Source organism: Vulpes lagopus, chromosome 1, assembly GCF_018345385.1.
Source record: "Vulpes lagopus strain Blue_001 chromosome 1, ASM1834538v1, whole genome shotgun sequence".
NCBI classification, from domain to species: Eukaryota; Metazoa; Chordata; class Mammalia; order Carnivora; family Canidae; genus Vulpes; species Vulpes lagopus.
This window is the reverse complement of record NC_054824.1, coordinates 15,784,082-15,799,987: the sequence shown is the minus strand read 5'-3', so window position 1 is coordinate 15,799,987 and position 15,906 is coordinate 15,784,082. Positions and strand designations below refer to the sequence as shown.

Genomic DNA, 15,906 nt, shown 5'->3' with positions numbered 1-15,906 from the left:
GACTTTTATTCCCACGACTTATTCATTCCATAACTGGAAGCCCATGTCTCTCACTCCTCACTCATTCTACCTATTCCCTACCCCCTTTTCTTCTGGCAAATATCAGTGTTTTCTGTATTTATAAGTCTGATTGTTTTTTTCATTTTTTAGATTCCACATATAAGTGGAATCGTAAGGTATTTGTCTTTCTCTAATTTCAATTAGCATAATGTGCTCTAGGTCCCACCATGTTATCACTGTACATGGCAAGGTCTCATCCTTTTTTATGGCCATATAATATTCCTGTGTGTGTGTGTGTGTGTTTACTTTATAGATTTCTCTATCGATGGACACTTGTTGCTTCTATATCTTGGCTATTGTAAATAATGCTGCAAAGAACATAGGAGTATGCATCTTTTTGTGTGTTTCTGCTTTCTTTGGGTAAATACCCAGTAGTGAAATTAACTGGATCATATGATATTTCTATTTTTAATTTTTTGAGGAACCTCTATACTGTTTTCCTCAGGGGCTGTACCAATTAGATTCCCACCACCAGGGCACAAGGGTCTCTTTCCACATCCTCACCAACACTTGTTATTTCTTGTCTTTTTGATTTTAGCCATTCTGACAGGTGTCAGGTAATATCTCACTGTGGTTTTGATTTGCATTTCCCCGATGAGTAGTGATGTTGAGCATCTTTTCATGTGTCTGTTGGCCATCTGTGTATCTTCTTCAAAAAAGTGTCTTTTCAGGTCCTCTGCACATTTTTTAATCAGACTGTTTCTTGAAGGCAGGATCTAGCCAAAGATCTTCAATTCTCAAAGTGTTCAGTATGTGGTAGGCACATAATAGTTGATGTGTTGATAGAAAGGTGATGAACAAATAAAAAACACTATAAAAGTCTTAAATAATTTAGGATTATATAACAGCATTCTTGTGCCTCTTAATCCCAGCCAAATTCAAACACACTGAAATGCTTGACAAAACATAACCAGTGAAACAGTAAATAAAGAACTGAGCTTGAAACAAGTGAGGAAAATCCATAGTTATAAGAAACAAAGGAAAGTCAAAGTGCACAGCAGGAGCTGAAGTTAATACAACTCCTGGAATCAGGTATAGATAGATAGGCCTTAATGGTTACAAGGGGACTTTCTAACATCCATGCAAAAAGGTTATTTCAAGCCATAGGTCACATGTGGAAAGAGCTTCATAAAGCCAAAAAATCAGGAAAGATTGATTATCCTATCTATGAAACCAGGAATGTGAAAACTTAACTCATTGCCCAGGAAGCCTAAGGAGACATGACATCAATTTAGATAATGGGGAAAAGTCACCAATGGGAAAACAGAATCCTATTAGGCATATATCATGCACAGAGCATGGACCTAAATTCACACTACTTTCATATGAGATTTAGAATCTCCACCCCATCCCCAAGCCAAAAACATTTAAAAAGATAAAGTAGTCCTGAACTGGTAAAACTTTAGAACCTATTAGGGGTAGATACGAAACCTCTTTGCAGGGATACTTTCATGACACATGACACAAGACAGACTAAACCCTTACTAAAGATACATCACAGTAAAAACTCACAGACTACAAGAGAAAAGGAACCACGATAAAGGACACTCAGTAGGCAGACTCACGAAATGGAGGAACTTGCACCCCAGGAACAAGACATAATAGAACAGTCTGAACAAGACATTTTCTAGAGAAGAGTAACAAAATATGTATTAAAATAAATAAGGTGTTTCTGCAGCACACGTTCCTAGTGCTTATGTACCATGAATCAAGAATCAGATTCTCCTCAGGAAATAGAACACCAAGTGCTAAAGTACAGATCATGTTATAAGTGTGGGAAAGAAATAATCTAGTATATCACTTCTTTATTCAAATATTTCACCTACCACAAGTATAAATCTGTCACAAATTACCAATGCATTAATCTCAAATCTTTAATGTCAAAATTTAAAATGATACACCTTTTACCATATACACTTTATTTCAGAACAGGCCCGCAGGTATATTAACATGGGTAATTGCCCAAAGAATTTACTTGGTCCTTCTCTTTCTTAAAAGAAAAAGGATAAAATAAACTGCAAAAATGAAATTTAGGAAATAAAAAGCAATTTGTAAGCATCCAACTCAACTGACAGAAGACTGCCTATTTTACTCCTGGAAATCTTCAAGAGAAGGACAGAATTCCATTTGCCAAAGTGGATGGATGAGTTTGGCTTTATAATCTTTTTTTTTTAAGATTTATTTATTTATTTGAAGGGGGTGATATGCGGAGGGTGGGGTAGAGGGAGAGAGAGTCCCAAGCAGGCTCTGCACAGAGCACAGAGCCAGAGCAGAGAGATGGAAGGGGGCCTCAATTCCATGACCCTGAGATCATGGCCTGAGCAGACACCAAGAGTGGGAAGCTCGACTGATTGTGCCACCCAAGCCCCCTGGCTATATAATCTTTGGACATCACTTCTCACTCCACAGTCTATGGCCTGCTTCAAGTAAGCTTTCACTTTCTTTATAAAACTGCATTTATCAGAAAGTAAAAATTTTGTAAAACCAAAGGAATACCTGCAAAACAAGATATCATCATTCGTGTGAACTTTCACAACCATTCTTGCCAAAAAGATGGAGACAAGTTGTGAATGTCAATTTTTTTTTTGAAAGTCAAATTCTAATTGACATACCAAGCCATGGACTTTGTTTCCCAGCTAGCTTTTACTATTATAACTTATGAGATAATATCAAAAGTAGCAAGAATGCCATACGAACAATATCATTTTTAAGCTGCGTTAGAGTTAAGTACAATTTTACACTGAAGCAACATATGTAAAAGTGAGTTATAAACTGTAAATGTATGTATTATATATTCAAACTTCTGCAGAGTAGAAGAGCAATATAAATGGATGCTTGATTTTTCCAACTATGAATAAAAAAATCATTATTTTTTGTAAGATAAAGCTAAAACTGACAAGTTTTTGAAAGAAGGAAAATCAATGTACAGTACACTGAACAAGCAAATATATTTATTCTTTTCCAGCAATACTGCTCAGAAAAATGTAATAAAGTTAAAAACTGTTTTTGAAAATAAACAAGGCATAGAAATATGAACAGGAAGTGTGCAAACCCACTGTTAACACCCTTCATTGATTCTCAACTCCTTTCCAATCAACTAAGATGACACTATAAAAGTGTTTGGGGGTGGGGTGGGGAAGAACATATGGAGGAGAAAGAATAGCTCACTCTACTTTTCCCTGGGAAATGAAGCTGAAAAGGGGAATAGAGCCATAGTCTCAGGACTCATGTGGGCAGCAACAGCCAATGTTGAAGTCCAAATTGTCCAAGTACTGTTTGGATTTTTGCCAAGGCATAGAGGCAATTTGTGATAACCAATGAATATCCCAATGGGCAATGAACCAAATGCAAAAGATACAATAACTACTTTATGAGGAGAATGGGATTCAAAGTCAAAATGACTTTTCCCACCTGGCGCAAATAAATAAGTATTAGCCTGGTACACTAAAGTGGTCCAAAGGGGTGATTGTAAAATATACCTTTCGAGAGATATGTTCTTTTTCAGTTCATTCAAAGGGCTACTTTACTTTTTAAAACCCTCACAACATATAAAAATACTGTTTTCCATTTAACAAAAAATCAGAATTAGAAATAGGGTGATTGTTATTTTATTAGCTGTCTAATCCAATTACTTAGCAACAATGGCTATGAGGGGAAAAATTCTCCGCAACACACGGAACCTTTATACCAGCACAATCAAGGAATACAGAACAACAGTCATCTTAACTTCTATCCTGAGACTTTCATACTCCTTGGGAAACAACTTGCTCTACACGACATGATTTTATTATAATACAACTTTATTTTCAACTACATCTTTCATATTATAAAATGCTTAACAAAGTTAAATAATACAATTACAGAGCAAGCAATAACAGTGGAAAAGAGAAATTAAGAGGTATAGGCAAGGGAGAACATATGTTTTCTACTGAGATTTGAAGTGAGATGGGGAGTCGATGAGGCGGAGAGAAGCAGGATGGCAGGAACTGCAGAGAAGACGGCTCCTGCTCCAGCACAGGAAAGAGGAGGAAGGAAAAGGACTTTCCATAAAATAAACAAAAGGAGGCCATCGGAATGAACTCGAGCCAGGACCACGCTAAGGCTAGGTTCACAGTGCGATGAAAGAACCTAGAAACAAGCTTACAACTCCAAGAGGATTCTCAACTTAAGGTGAAAAGATCTAGAAAAGGAAAAAGGACAGGCAACAAGGCATGGCCAGATACTGAAGGCAAGCCACAACACAGTCCTGTTGCAGAATGACCCAGAGACAAGTCGCTGAAGTGAAGGGGAAAGACGAGGGCCTAGGCAGCTCCACAGCATCACACCAAACCTAACAGGGTTGCATAATGTGGTAAGAAATCAGTTAAAAAAAAAAAAAAAGGTCAAACCTGGTAATGTTCTCATTTCTGAATCCAGCTGAAACTGATCAAGAGACACTATTTTGAGGAAAGGACTTTTCTGGACAAGTCTAGGAATCAAGACATCAGTGAATGGAGAAAATATCAAGAAGGGAATTATATTTGAATCCAGTGCAAGAGCTGCCACTCACAACCGGCCTTCTTTCTTGGCCTGCCTCCTCACACACACACACCACATGCTTTTAGGTCTCCTCTGCCTGTCTGATAACTTCTCCCTGGGCCTTCTTCCTCTTCATTCTCAAATAGACAGAGGTACCATTAAGAGAAGGCTGTCTTTTGATAAAATGAGATCCAAGAATGTTCCAACTACCTTGGCACCTATCTTCTCCCCTTCCCTTCCACTTCTCCACACTCAGCACCCTTGCTGTAGAATATCTGCCTCACCCCAACCACACGTGTGCTTGCACATCTCAGCATCTTCAAGTCTTCCACTGAGGCTGGGCTGCTGGCTGGAATGACTTGTTCTTTCCCACCTGGCACCCTCTTATTCATCCTTTAAGGTCAGGTCCAGACTTTGTCTACCACTCACTTTTTCTCTGCTCTTACACTCTTGTGTGCCATTTCTTACATGGTGAGAGATTTTTTTCTATCCTAACAGACTATGAATTCCTCAAGTTCAGAGAATGTGACTTAATCATAACTAGACCCTTAGGGCTTAGCACATGCCAATATATGCTCAATAAGCATTTGTTCTGTTTTTTGAAGACTGGCAGAGAAGATGGCCAGAAATGAACACAGAAATGAAACCAGGGACTCTTCAAGATAAGAACACGTCGACCGAAAAATGAAGCAAAAAAAAATTCCATATCTTGATACAGAGCAAAAGAGGGGAAAAGTGGATAATAAAAACCGAAACACAATAGGTAAGAATCAAATGTATGACCTTCTTTGAAGCCATCCAATAAGGAATAGTATACATATTGAAATTTTACTGTTCAAAGAGAATGTAAAAAAGTAGTAACCTCCGTTAGTACAAAAGCAGCCCCTGAACACATAAAAGAGACTTGACCTTGGCTACAAAGAAACTCTGATTGAAATTAAAGAAAGATTCATGAAAGAGATGATTGGAGAGGTAAAAGGAAACTATTTTCTCAAATACAATGAATTTTTTTAACACTCCAAATCTATGTTAAGACCATAGAATGATTAAGAAGAACAGGAAAAACTATGAGTGGAAAAGAAGTTCTTAGAAAAAGTGATAACCTAGGAACAAGAGGGCAGAAGCCAGACAGGGAAGGCAATAATAAAAGAGCAAGGGTAAAAAGACAAGTTGATATGTTCTGGTATTAGACGAGCTAGGGAGGAGCAAAGGCTGAGTGGTAGCAAAGCAGCTCTTTTTCTTCACAGTAATTATTTACATTTCAATGTACTATGTTAAAATAATGTACCACTGTCAGTAAGGAGACTATTGGAAGTAGAATATTACGATTTTACATGCATCTCTCCTCCTCTAAGTAAATTCTCCTCCAGTTAAAACACTTATTCTGATCACAGTTTTTATTCAACAAGACTCTGATATAGAATAAACTTCTTAACTGAACTATGTGTATGGACAGGGAAAATAGAGCCTCCTAGCCCACTTCAGAGCTTCTTGAAAATCCAGACAAATAGAGTAAAAAAAGGCAGTTGAACCACTCAGGAAGGAAAAACCTAAAGGCCAAGGAAAAATCCTGAAAACCAAAAAGACCAAGAGTACTTCTTTCTCTTCCAGGAATCAAAGTAGAACTCAAAAATAGAAGTATGGCAGCAGCAGGCATTTCCAAACTTCTGCTGAGTTCATGAACAAATGGTGAGGACCATGTTAAGAGAAGTGCATAAGAAATCAAGTCAAGAATAACCTTGTCAGAAAACAACGGAGAAGGGGAGCCTGGGTGGCTCAGTGGTTGAAGGTTTACCTTTGGCTCAGGTCATGATCCTGAGGTCCTGGGATACAGTCCCATATCGGCTCCCTCAGGGAGCCTGCTTCTCCCTCTGCCTGTGTCTCTGCTTCTCTATCTTGTGTGTCTCATGAATAAATAAATAAAATCTTTAAAAAAAATTTAGATTTAAAATCAATTTAACCTAGAAATTGATGACGGTTAGTTCTCTCTCCTCTTTCCTAAACTTTCTTTAACAAGCATATCTTAAAAACAACAACAACAACAACAAGCATATCTTAACTTATGAAATATTTCATGAACTTTCTTTAGTAGAGAAACGAATCAAGGAGTCAATGTTTTCTTTTCTTTTAAAAAGCAGAGCTGTAGGGAAAGATGTTTGGTGATTTAACACAGTGGACCTGAAAACCCTCTTCCTGCCCAAAGCACCATCTCACAAAGTGACAAGGAAGGATGTGTTTCTAATAACACAGGTATGATATATAAAGTACTTTAGATAAGCTGCCACCATGCCATATTATCTATATTTTTATCTTTTATTCTCTTGTTAATGATGGGTAAGAATAAATCATCTGAATGGGAAGAACTGTGAATTTAGAATAACCCTAAAACTTTGGCAGAATCACAATGTATTATTTAATTAAAATCTAAAATATTAGGGATATTTGGCTAAGGGCAATTTAAATGGACTCACTGAAGAGAGGAAAAAAAAATCTCTCTAGCTACTAAAACCATAAAGTATACTGAATTTACTTTATTCAAATACTAACTATACATTTTTGGACAGTAAAATAGAGCATTTTACCTAATAGAAATATATTGAATTTATACTCAGCCTTCCTAACAAAAATCCAATTAAAAGATCATAGGTACATCACAGCTAACCATTCATACTAAAAGAGCAATTAACTAAAATGTTGTAGTACTGCTAAATTAACTTTAGTATGCAATTCACATTCCCCCCCAAAAAATTAGTATATAGTTTAATGAGTTTTGACAAAGATATATACCAATGCGATCACCTCCAAAACTGAAAATAGAGAATATTTCCATCAGCCCAAAAGGTTCACTGCCGCCCCCTCCCAATCGTCCAGCCACTTCTTGCACCAGATAACAAGAAGTTTATATAACTATAAATCAGACTGTACTTTACTCTAGAGTTACATATAAGTGAAATAATATGTATGTGTCCTTTTGTGTCTAGGTTATTTTGCACAGCCTATCTTTATCCCTGTTGTTATGTATATTCATGGTTTGCTCCTTTTTATTGTTGAATCATATTCATGATACAGACATACCCATTCGCCTGTTTATAAACATTTGGGTTGTTTCTTGTGCCAAAATGTTTCTAAAATGTCTGCAACATTTTACATTTCCATCAGCAATATATGAAAATTCTAGTCGTTCCACATCTTCATCAACAGTTAACATCATCAGTCTTGAGCCGTTCCATCGGGTGGGTAGTAAATATCAATTGACTAGTAATGATGTGGAGCATTTTTTCATGTCTTTATTTGCCATTTGTATCTCCTTTAGTGAAATGTATATTTTGCCCATTTTTAAAAATCAGGTTTTTTTGTTTTCTTATTATTGAGTTGTAAGAGTTCTCTGCACATTCAACATACAAGGTTTTTATCAGATAAATGTTTTACAAACATTTTCTCCCAGTCTGTGCCTGGTTTTTCATCTGTTTGATAATACCGTTTTTTTTCTTTTTTTAAGATTTTTAAAATGTATTCATGAGAGACACAGAGAGAGAGAGTCAGAGACACAGGCAGAGGGAGAAGCATTCTCTCCATGTAGGGAGTCCAATGTAGGACTCGATCCCAGGACTCCAGGATTACGCCATGGGCTAAAGGCAGACACTCAACCACTCAGCCACCTAGGCATCCCTATTTGATAATATCTTTTAAAGAAAAACCTTTTCAATTTTTATTAAGTCCAATTTATCATTTTTTCCCTTTATGGCATATTTTTGGGTATCCTAGCAAACATTTTACTTGAGAGCAACGTCAAGCATAATTTCAAAAGGGTAACTCTGGGACAGGTAATATTTAATATCTTAAACCTGGAACGAGTTAATTACAGATTAATGAAATTTTAAGATGATACCAAATTGGATGTTGCAAATACTTCTGGTGGGAATACAAAATGGTATAGCCACTTTTGAAAACTTTGGCAGTTTATTATAAAGCTCAACATACCCTTACCAAGCCATCCAGCATTCTCACTCCTATATTACTTGTCCAAGTGTATTGAAAATCTATTTTCAAACAAAAACCCATATACAAATGTTTATTTATTCATAATCACTCCAACCTGGAAACATCCAAGATGTCCTTCAACAGGTGAAAGGATAAACCATCATACATCTATCCATACAATGAACCACTGATTCAGCAAATAGCACGGATGAATCTTAAAATGATTTTGTAAGTGAAAGAAGCTACAACTAAAGGCTACATATTGTATAACTTCATTTATATGATACTCTAGAAAAGACAAAACTATAGGGAAGGCAAACAGATCAGGGATTGCCAGGAAGTCAAAGGAAAAGATGGGTTAACTCCAATGACTACAAAGGGTCCATACAAAGGAATTCCTAGGGTGATAGGACTATCCTGTATGCTGTTGATTGCAGTCTTTGTTTTGGACCAAACAAAATCAAGCTAGAGATTTAATATCCCCACATTGGCCTATTTATGGTCCTACTTCATTAGTCTGTTCTTGAGCAGCATACTCTGAAAGATATCTATTAGTTGACATGTCCTGCCCATTCATTGTGTCTAGGACAAAGCCTGATCACAGAGACTCTTCCACTCACCTGGCTTTAGGGAACTACCTTTCTAGAAGAGAGAACAGTGACCTTCATGACTTCACAGAGATTCCCAACCAGGAACAAATCAGCCAACATAGATCTGCATTTATAGGTAGGCATAGAATTATCCATCTTAAAGACAAAGAAATAAGTTGGGCAATTAGAGCAAATGGTCTCCAATAAAAGTTAATAAACAATAGAAGAGTAGTTTTAAAATTATAATTGTTATCTTTAGTGTGAATTAATAGAATATAGAATTCATAAAATAAGTAGAAACTAATTTAAAAACATTTTAAGGTCTTTGAAATTAAAAACATGGTGGCTGCAGTAAATTAAAATTTTAAATGAAAAAATAAGTGACTTAGAAGACAGATGCAAGAAACCTAATGCCTATATAAATGCAAGAGACTGAAGCTGATGGAAATTCAAGGAAATGCTAGAAGATAATGTATATTTCAGGAATTCTAAAGAAAAAACCTGACTCAAACTGTTATTCACATAGGAAAAACAACACAATGAAAAATATTTTTGGACATACAAACATACTTCCCAAATTCTTCTTAAAAAATATCTTGAAGAGGGATCCCTGGGTGGCGCAGCGGTTTAGCGCCTGCCTTGGCCCAGGGCGCGATCCTGGAGACCCAGGATTGAATCCCACATCGGGCTCCCGGTGCATGGAGCCTGCTTCTCCCTCTGCCTATGTCTCTGCCTCTCTCTCTCTCTCTCTCTCTGTGACTATCATAAATAAATAAAAATTTTTTTAAAAAAGAAATATCTTGAAGAAAGTATTCCAGTCAAAAAACAAAGGAATTAAAATAAATTATTTTTTAAAAGGAAAGACGTAATATTCAAGTAACTAGTGACCTTACAGTCAAATTTAAATCTTTACACATATAGTACTGGTGAAGATGAAAAAGATGGCTGGGGGTGGGAGGTGTGGGGTTGGGGGGAGGGAACATATGTAAAAAAGAAATCAATCAATAAACCCAAAGAATGTAGGGAAGGCAAGGAGTCACTACTGAATGGAGGTATAAGGGAAATAGTTATAGATGATTTTAGAATTTCTGAAATTGCAAGGAAGAGGAAAAAAAGGAAAATATGAATAGGTTAAATTTTCCTATTAAAAGATAAAGCCTTTTGCACAAGGATCTTTGTAATGAAACTGTTCTATATTTTGGCCAAGGTAGTGGTCACAAGATCTACATAAAATTATCTTAGCAAAGAATTAAATGCAAACACACACAAGCACATGTAAAAGTCATGAAATCTGGATAAGGTCTGTAGATTGTACCAATGTCAATTTCCTGGGTAAAATACTGTACTGTGTAGTTTTATACAAGATGTTATTACAAGAGGAAACTAGGTGAAGGATACATAGGATTTCTCTATATTCTCTCTTATAATGGCATGTGAATCTATAATTCTTTTTTTTTTTTTTCCTTCAGAGGATGGAAGGGACAGAGAGGAAGAGAGAGACTATTAAGGAGGCTCCACACTCAGCAGAGAGCCCAACAAGGGCCTTGATCTCATGACCCTAAGGTCAGGACCTGAGCTGAAATCAGGAGTCAGACGCTTAAATGACTGAGCCACCCAGGCACCCCTCAATAATTATCTTTCTAAAAAAAGTTTTAAAATGAAAAAAAAAAAAAAAAACCCAAAGACAAACTTTCAATTTAGGAGGAGGGAAGACTAGAATGAGAAATAAAGGTCCAGGTATATGATGTTTGATGTTTACAAGAGGCAAGTAAAATGATGTAGAATGACTAAAATTAAAAATATGGGCAATAAAGATCTGATATACACAAAATGATAGAGATGGCAAGAGTAATATCAGACAGTATAGACTCCAAGGCAAAAATTAAGCATGGCAAAATGGTATATTATATTTTGTAAGAATAAAATCCAAATAATTACACATAGGATGAATTCAACCAAATTCATAGTCACAGTAGGAAACCAACATATTTTGCTTACTGATTTGTCAGTTTTGAGGAAATAAATAATGTAGTATAATAAGTGTGTCAGGGAAAACAACAGGGAAAGGATGGCTTATCAAAATTAATGTTTTAGAAAAATATCCAGACATTTAGTAAAATAATTTAGAATATTACCATAGCAACCGTTTTTAATCTAAATTTATGATACAAAATATGAAATTAAGAGAATATGTACAAAGTATTTTAATAATCCTGAGGTGAAAACTTAAGAGGTATAAAGGAAGAGAATAATAGGACAACATTAATATTATAAAAATTTCTGTAAAGTTCCCAGAAACAGCATTAAAACAATAGACCATGAAAAAAAAAATACTATTAAATGGTGTACCAAGTCACTAATAGCCACAACACATAAAGAGCCATTACAACCAATAAGAAAAAGATACACTTCAATAGAAAACTGAGAAGATGAACACATAAGTTAAAAAAGAAATGACTGATAAACATTTACAGATTTTTAACTCTATCAATAGAAATGTAAAATCAAAACAGTAAAAACATAGCATTTTTCATCCATAAAATTTCTAAAAATGTAAGAAATGATTGTATCATGTTGATACAATTTTTGACAGATCTCTCATGTTTCTGCACATCTTATAAGCAGGGGGCACTGATAGCCTTTGTTCCAGACTATCTTTTCAAGGATGTCTAAATAGCAAACATCCATGGTAGATAAAGAGAGATTTCCCATTAGAGTAATGGGCAAGTCTGTAGCATTATAAATATAATGCCTCTCTGTAGGGAAAAGGTTAAGCAAGTTTACTTGCAGCCCTCTATGAACGATTCAGGTTCTCCAAACTCAGGGTTCCTGTCCTGTAATCTACTGTGTGTGCTGGAGTCATCTTGTCCTTATCACATCACCCAGAAGAAATTGGAGTTCAAGCAAGCAGCATAAGAAAATGATGATACTCTGGCTACCGCTGTTGCTGTGCTTTGTCTCTGGCCCAAGAATTTCATGTCTTCTGCCAGTGTCCATGAAACTGTTGGCTTACAAGTAGGGTTAAATCTCAAGATCTGTGACAATTCTTGGCAATGATATGGCAGTGGCAGCATTCTTATAAAGTGTAAAAATTGACTCAAGTCACTCAAATTTTACATTTGAAAAGCAATATGGCACGATCTATCATTATTTAAAATATATATAGCCTTTGACCCAGCAATTACATGTCTAAGCATTTACACCAAGGAAATAAGCAAATGTGCAAATAGATAAATACAAAAATGATCCCTGCAGTTTGTCTGTAATAGAAATAAATTTGAAATGGCTTACATATCAATAGGGAATCAGTTAAACACGTTTTAGGTTATTCCTACACTGAAATACCAAAAAAGACCTTTAAAAAACAATTTTCTATGTGCTGATACTGAAAGATGCTCATCAATTATTACTAACTGGAAGCTATAGAAAATTACACAGAGTACACCGTCATTTATGAAACAAATGGAGATTTGTACACACGTATTTCTAGTCTCTGAAAGGAGAACAAATGATTAATGATGATCTCTGAGAAATTAGGTGAGATAGGTGGGCACACAACACTAACTTTCTCCTTTGGCTACTTCTGTATTACCTGATTTATTTTTTTTTTTTTTGAAGAATGTATACATTTTATAATGTAATAAAGTTTCTAAGTATCTGTTAAGTTTTTACACCTAAGACGTACAGTTAGGATAGTAAAATACAAATGGACAAGGGGTTGTCCTGGATGTTACTTCTATCTGCATTTATTCCTCAGAGCTGCTGAAACCACGTACAGAAAGTCCTGAGTCATGGCTGAGGAGAGCCTACACTTCTGAACAACACAACGCAAAGCTAAAAGACCTGCCGATTTTGAACAGCTGCTTTTCTACATACAACTCTAAGGAGCAACTCTATGCGGCACCAGTTCTGAGGTATCAAAAGAAGGAATTTACTTAGCAATGGTTAATGATTCAACGTACCATGAAATAGGTTACCTAAAAGTAAGTAATAATAATTTCAAGAATAGTGAAGAAACTTTAAAGGGGGGCAGGGCACCTGGGTGACTCAGTAGGTTGAGCGAGCAATTCTTGATTTTGGCTCAGATCTCAGGGTTTTGGGAATCCAGCCCTGGTTTTAGGCTCTGCCCTCAGTGTAGAGTCTGCTTGAATTTTCTCTCTCTCTCTCTCTCTGCCCCTTATTTATTTATTTAGAGCGCTGCTCCCACAATAAATAAATAGATAGATAGATAGATAGATAGATAGATAGATAGATAGATAAATTCTTTTAAAATAAAGGGGGCATATAAAAAAGGAAATCAATTTAACCCCACGAAGTGTCGTCATTCCAAAAATATTTAGTGGTCAACAATATGCCAGAGCGCTGCTCCCACAATAAATAAATAATAAATAAATAAATAAATAAATAAATAAATAAATAAATTCTTTTAAAATAAAGGGGGTATATAAAAAAAGGAAATCAATTTAACCCCACTAAGTGTCATCATTCCAAAAATATTTAGTGGTCAACAACAGGCCAGACACTGCTTGAATCACTAGACATTAAACACACTGTAAAGCTAGAGTAAGAAAAGCAGCATGGGATCAGTACAGGAAGCCAGAGATCACGATACAAGAGTTCAGAAAACATCCTTAGAACACACAAGAATGAGGAAGGACCTTGGATAAATAAAGTATTTGATATCAGCTGGGAAAAACAGAATCCTACAAATGATGATGGGGTCCATGGCTCACAATTTTGGGTGGGGGAAGCGCCTTACTTCCTTTTTCACGCTAAATTATACGTGAGGCAAGTTAAAGAGTTTTGGATGATGACTAAGTTCATTAAAAGTACTAGAACAGGGGATCCCTGGGTGGCTCAGAGGTTTAGCGCCGCCTTTGGCCCAGGGCGTGACCCCGGAGACCCGGGATCGAGTCCCACGTTGGGCTCCCGGCATGGAGCCTGCCTCTCCCTCTGCCTGTGTCTCTGCCTCTCTGTGTGTGTCTATGATGAATAAATAAAATCTTTAAAAAAATAAAAATTTAAAAGCACTAGAAGAAAACAGGTGGATGGATACATATATATTTGCAGTTCTCCAAGGCTACAGCTCCATGAAGTTAAACCAGCATGTTGATCCCAGGGAATTTAAGAGCACGAGGCAGAGACTAAGACGGCAGAGAACAAAGGGACAGTTTTTGCTGACTATATTTGAAAGTAAACGACAGCAGTTAGCAATATTTTAAGATGCCACGGTGAGAGGAGCACTATCATTGCATTACTCGATCACGGCGTTACAGAGAAGAAAGTTAACCATTTCACATGATTTCTGATTTTTCGACTCCGTAAAACCGGGAGAGAAGCGCCGGAAGTTGAAGGGCTCAGAAAAGCCAACATCGGAGCTTAAAAAGTTGGTACTCAAAAAAAAAAAAAGAGGTATGAAAAGAAGAATCCAACCCGATGAGCAATTCGAGAGTGCCCACCAGGGTGATGACGCACATCGTGTCTTGCCCCCAGGACCGTAAAGGAGCTACTGAGGAGCTGCAGGATCGGGGGTGCATTAGGAAAATCTCCCTCTACAGAGGCATTCAGTGAGCTCTTTAAGGGATGCAGCGTGCCTGAACCCGAGGAACTGCACGCCAGGAAGCAGGAAGCAGGAAAGGCAGCTGCTGTCCTCCAAGCGGGACAATCAGCATCACCGCACCTGGTGTCAGATCCTCCAGGGCCAGGTGCCAAGCACGGCGTCCCGTCAACGCCGCTACCTGACCGCAGGCTTATTAATCACCTTGACCTTCTATTTATTCGTAAATCCCGATTAGTGACTGCGACCCAAGGCTACGTGCCAACAAGCCCTTGGAACCATCAAGGCGACCCCAAACCTGTCCCACTGCCAACATGAGGATGGGGAGGCCAAGGGGGCGGTCACCGCCAACACGACGCCCTAGGGACACCCCTGCACTTGGAAACGGGGTTGCCGCCCGTTATCTTGCGGCGGTCCTAAAACCTCGGGCCTGGTTAGTGCGAAGCATCGATGCTACGGGGAAATCAAGGCAACACGCACGGGGGCAACAGGCACACGGGCGGGCAGGCGGCCGCCGCGGGCTGCACGCACGGCTCGGCCCGGGGCGCCGCGGGGTAGACAGGCCCCGGCGGGGGGGCTGCGGGGCCGCCGCCGCACGCCGTGCGGACACGCTGGGGCAGAGAAGCAGCACACACGGCGCGTAAGGCGCTCACAGGCGCCCAGCGAGCTCGGCAGGCGCGGCGCGGGCCTGGGGGGGGGGAGGGGCGGCCGGCGGGGACCTCGGCCCGCGCCCAGGCTCCCCGAAGCGCGGCGCTCCGCCCTGGCCCGGCCCCGCCCCAGCGCTCAGGGAGGAAGACGGAGACCCGCCGGGGGAAAAGAGGTAAAGGAAGGGCCGTACCCTGCCGGGTCCGGGAGAGGTGCACGCCGTGGGCCTCACCAGCGACCCAGGCGGCACCGGGAGACGCGGGCGCGGGGGCGGCTCCCAGAGTCCCGCGCTGCGGCGCGACGGCTCAGAGGCCGGCCCAGCGCGACCCGGAAGGAAGACGCGGAGACCGCGGGGAGGGGCGGGGCCGAGCGGGGAGGCGGGGCCGAGCGGGGAGGCGGGGCCGAGAGGGGGCGGGGCCGAGGCCGAGCGGGGAGGCGGGGCCAGAGGGCGGGGCCGAGAGGAGGCGGGGCCGGGCGGAGGCGGGGCCAGGGGAGGCGGGGCGCCGCCGCAGCTGGAGCTCCGCGCGGCGTCCTCCAGGACCGCCCCCTCCCAGG

At 39.1% G+C, this 15,906-nt stretch overlaps 1 protein-coding gene across 3 annotated transcripts in view; it reads right to left on the bottom strand.

The window, feature by feature from the left end:
- FBXL4 (F-box and leucine rich repeat protein 4) overlaps nt 1-15,697 on the bottom strand; it is an 83,046-nt gene extending 67,349 nt beyond the window's left edge. For 2 of the 3 annotated variants that reach the window (XM_041760359.1, XM_041760341.1), the window contains exon 1: nt 15,545-15,697. The gene's annotated coding sequence lies outside the window, so the exon portion shown is untranslated. Of the gene's footprint in view, nt 1-9,179; nt 9,306-15,544 lie in introns of all 3 variants that reach the window. The other variant, XM_041760349.1, reaches the window with a different exon arrangement.
- Nucleotides 15,698-15,906: the final 209 nt, after the last annotated feature.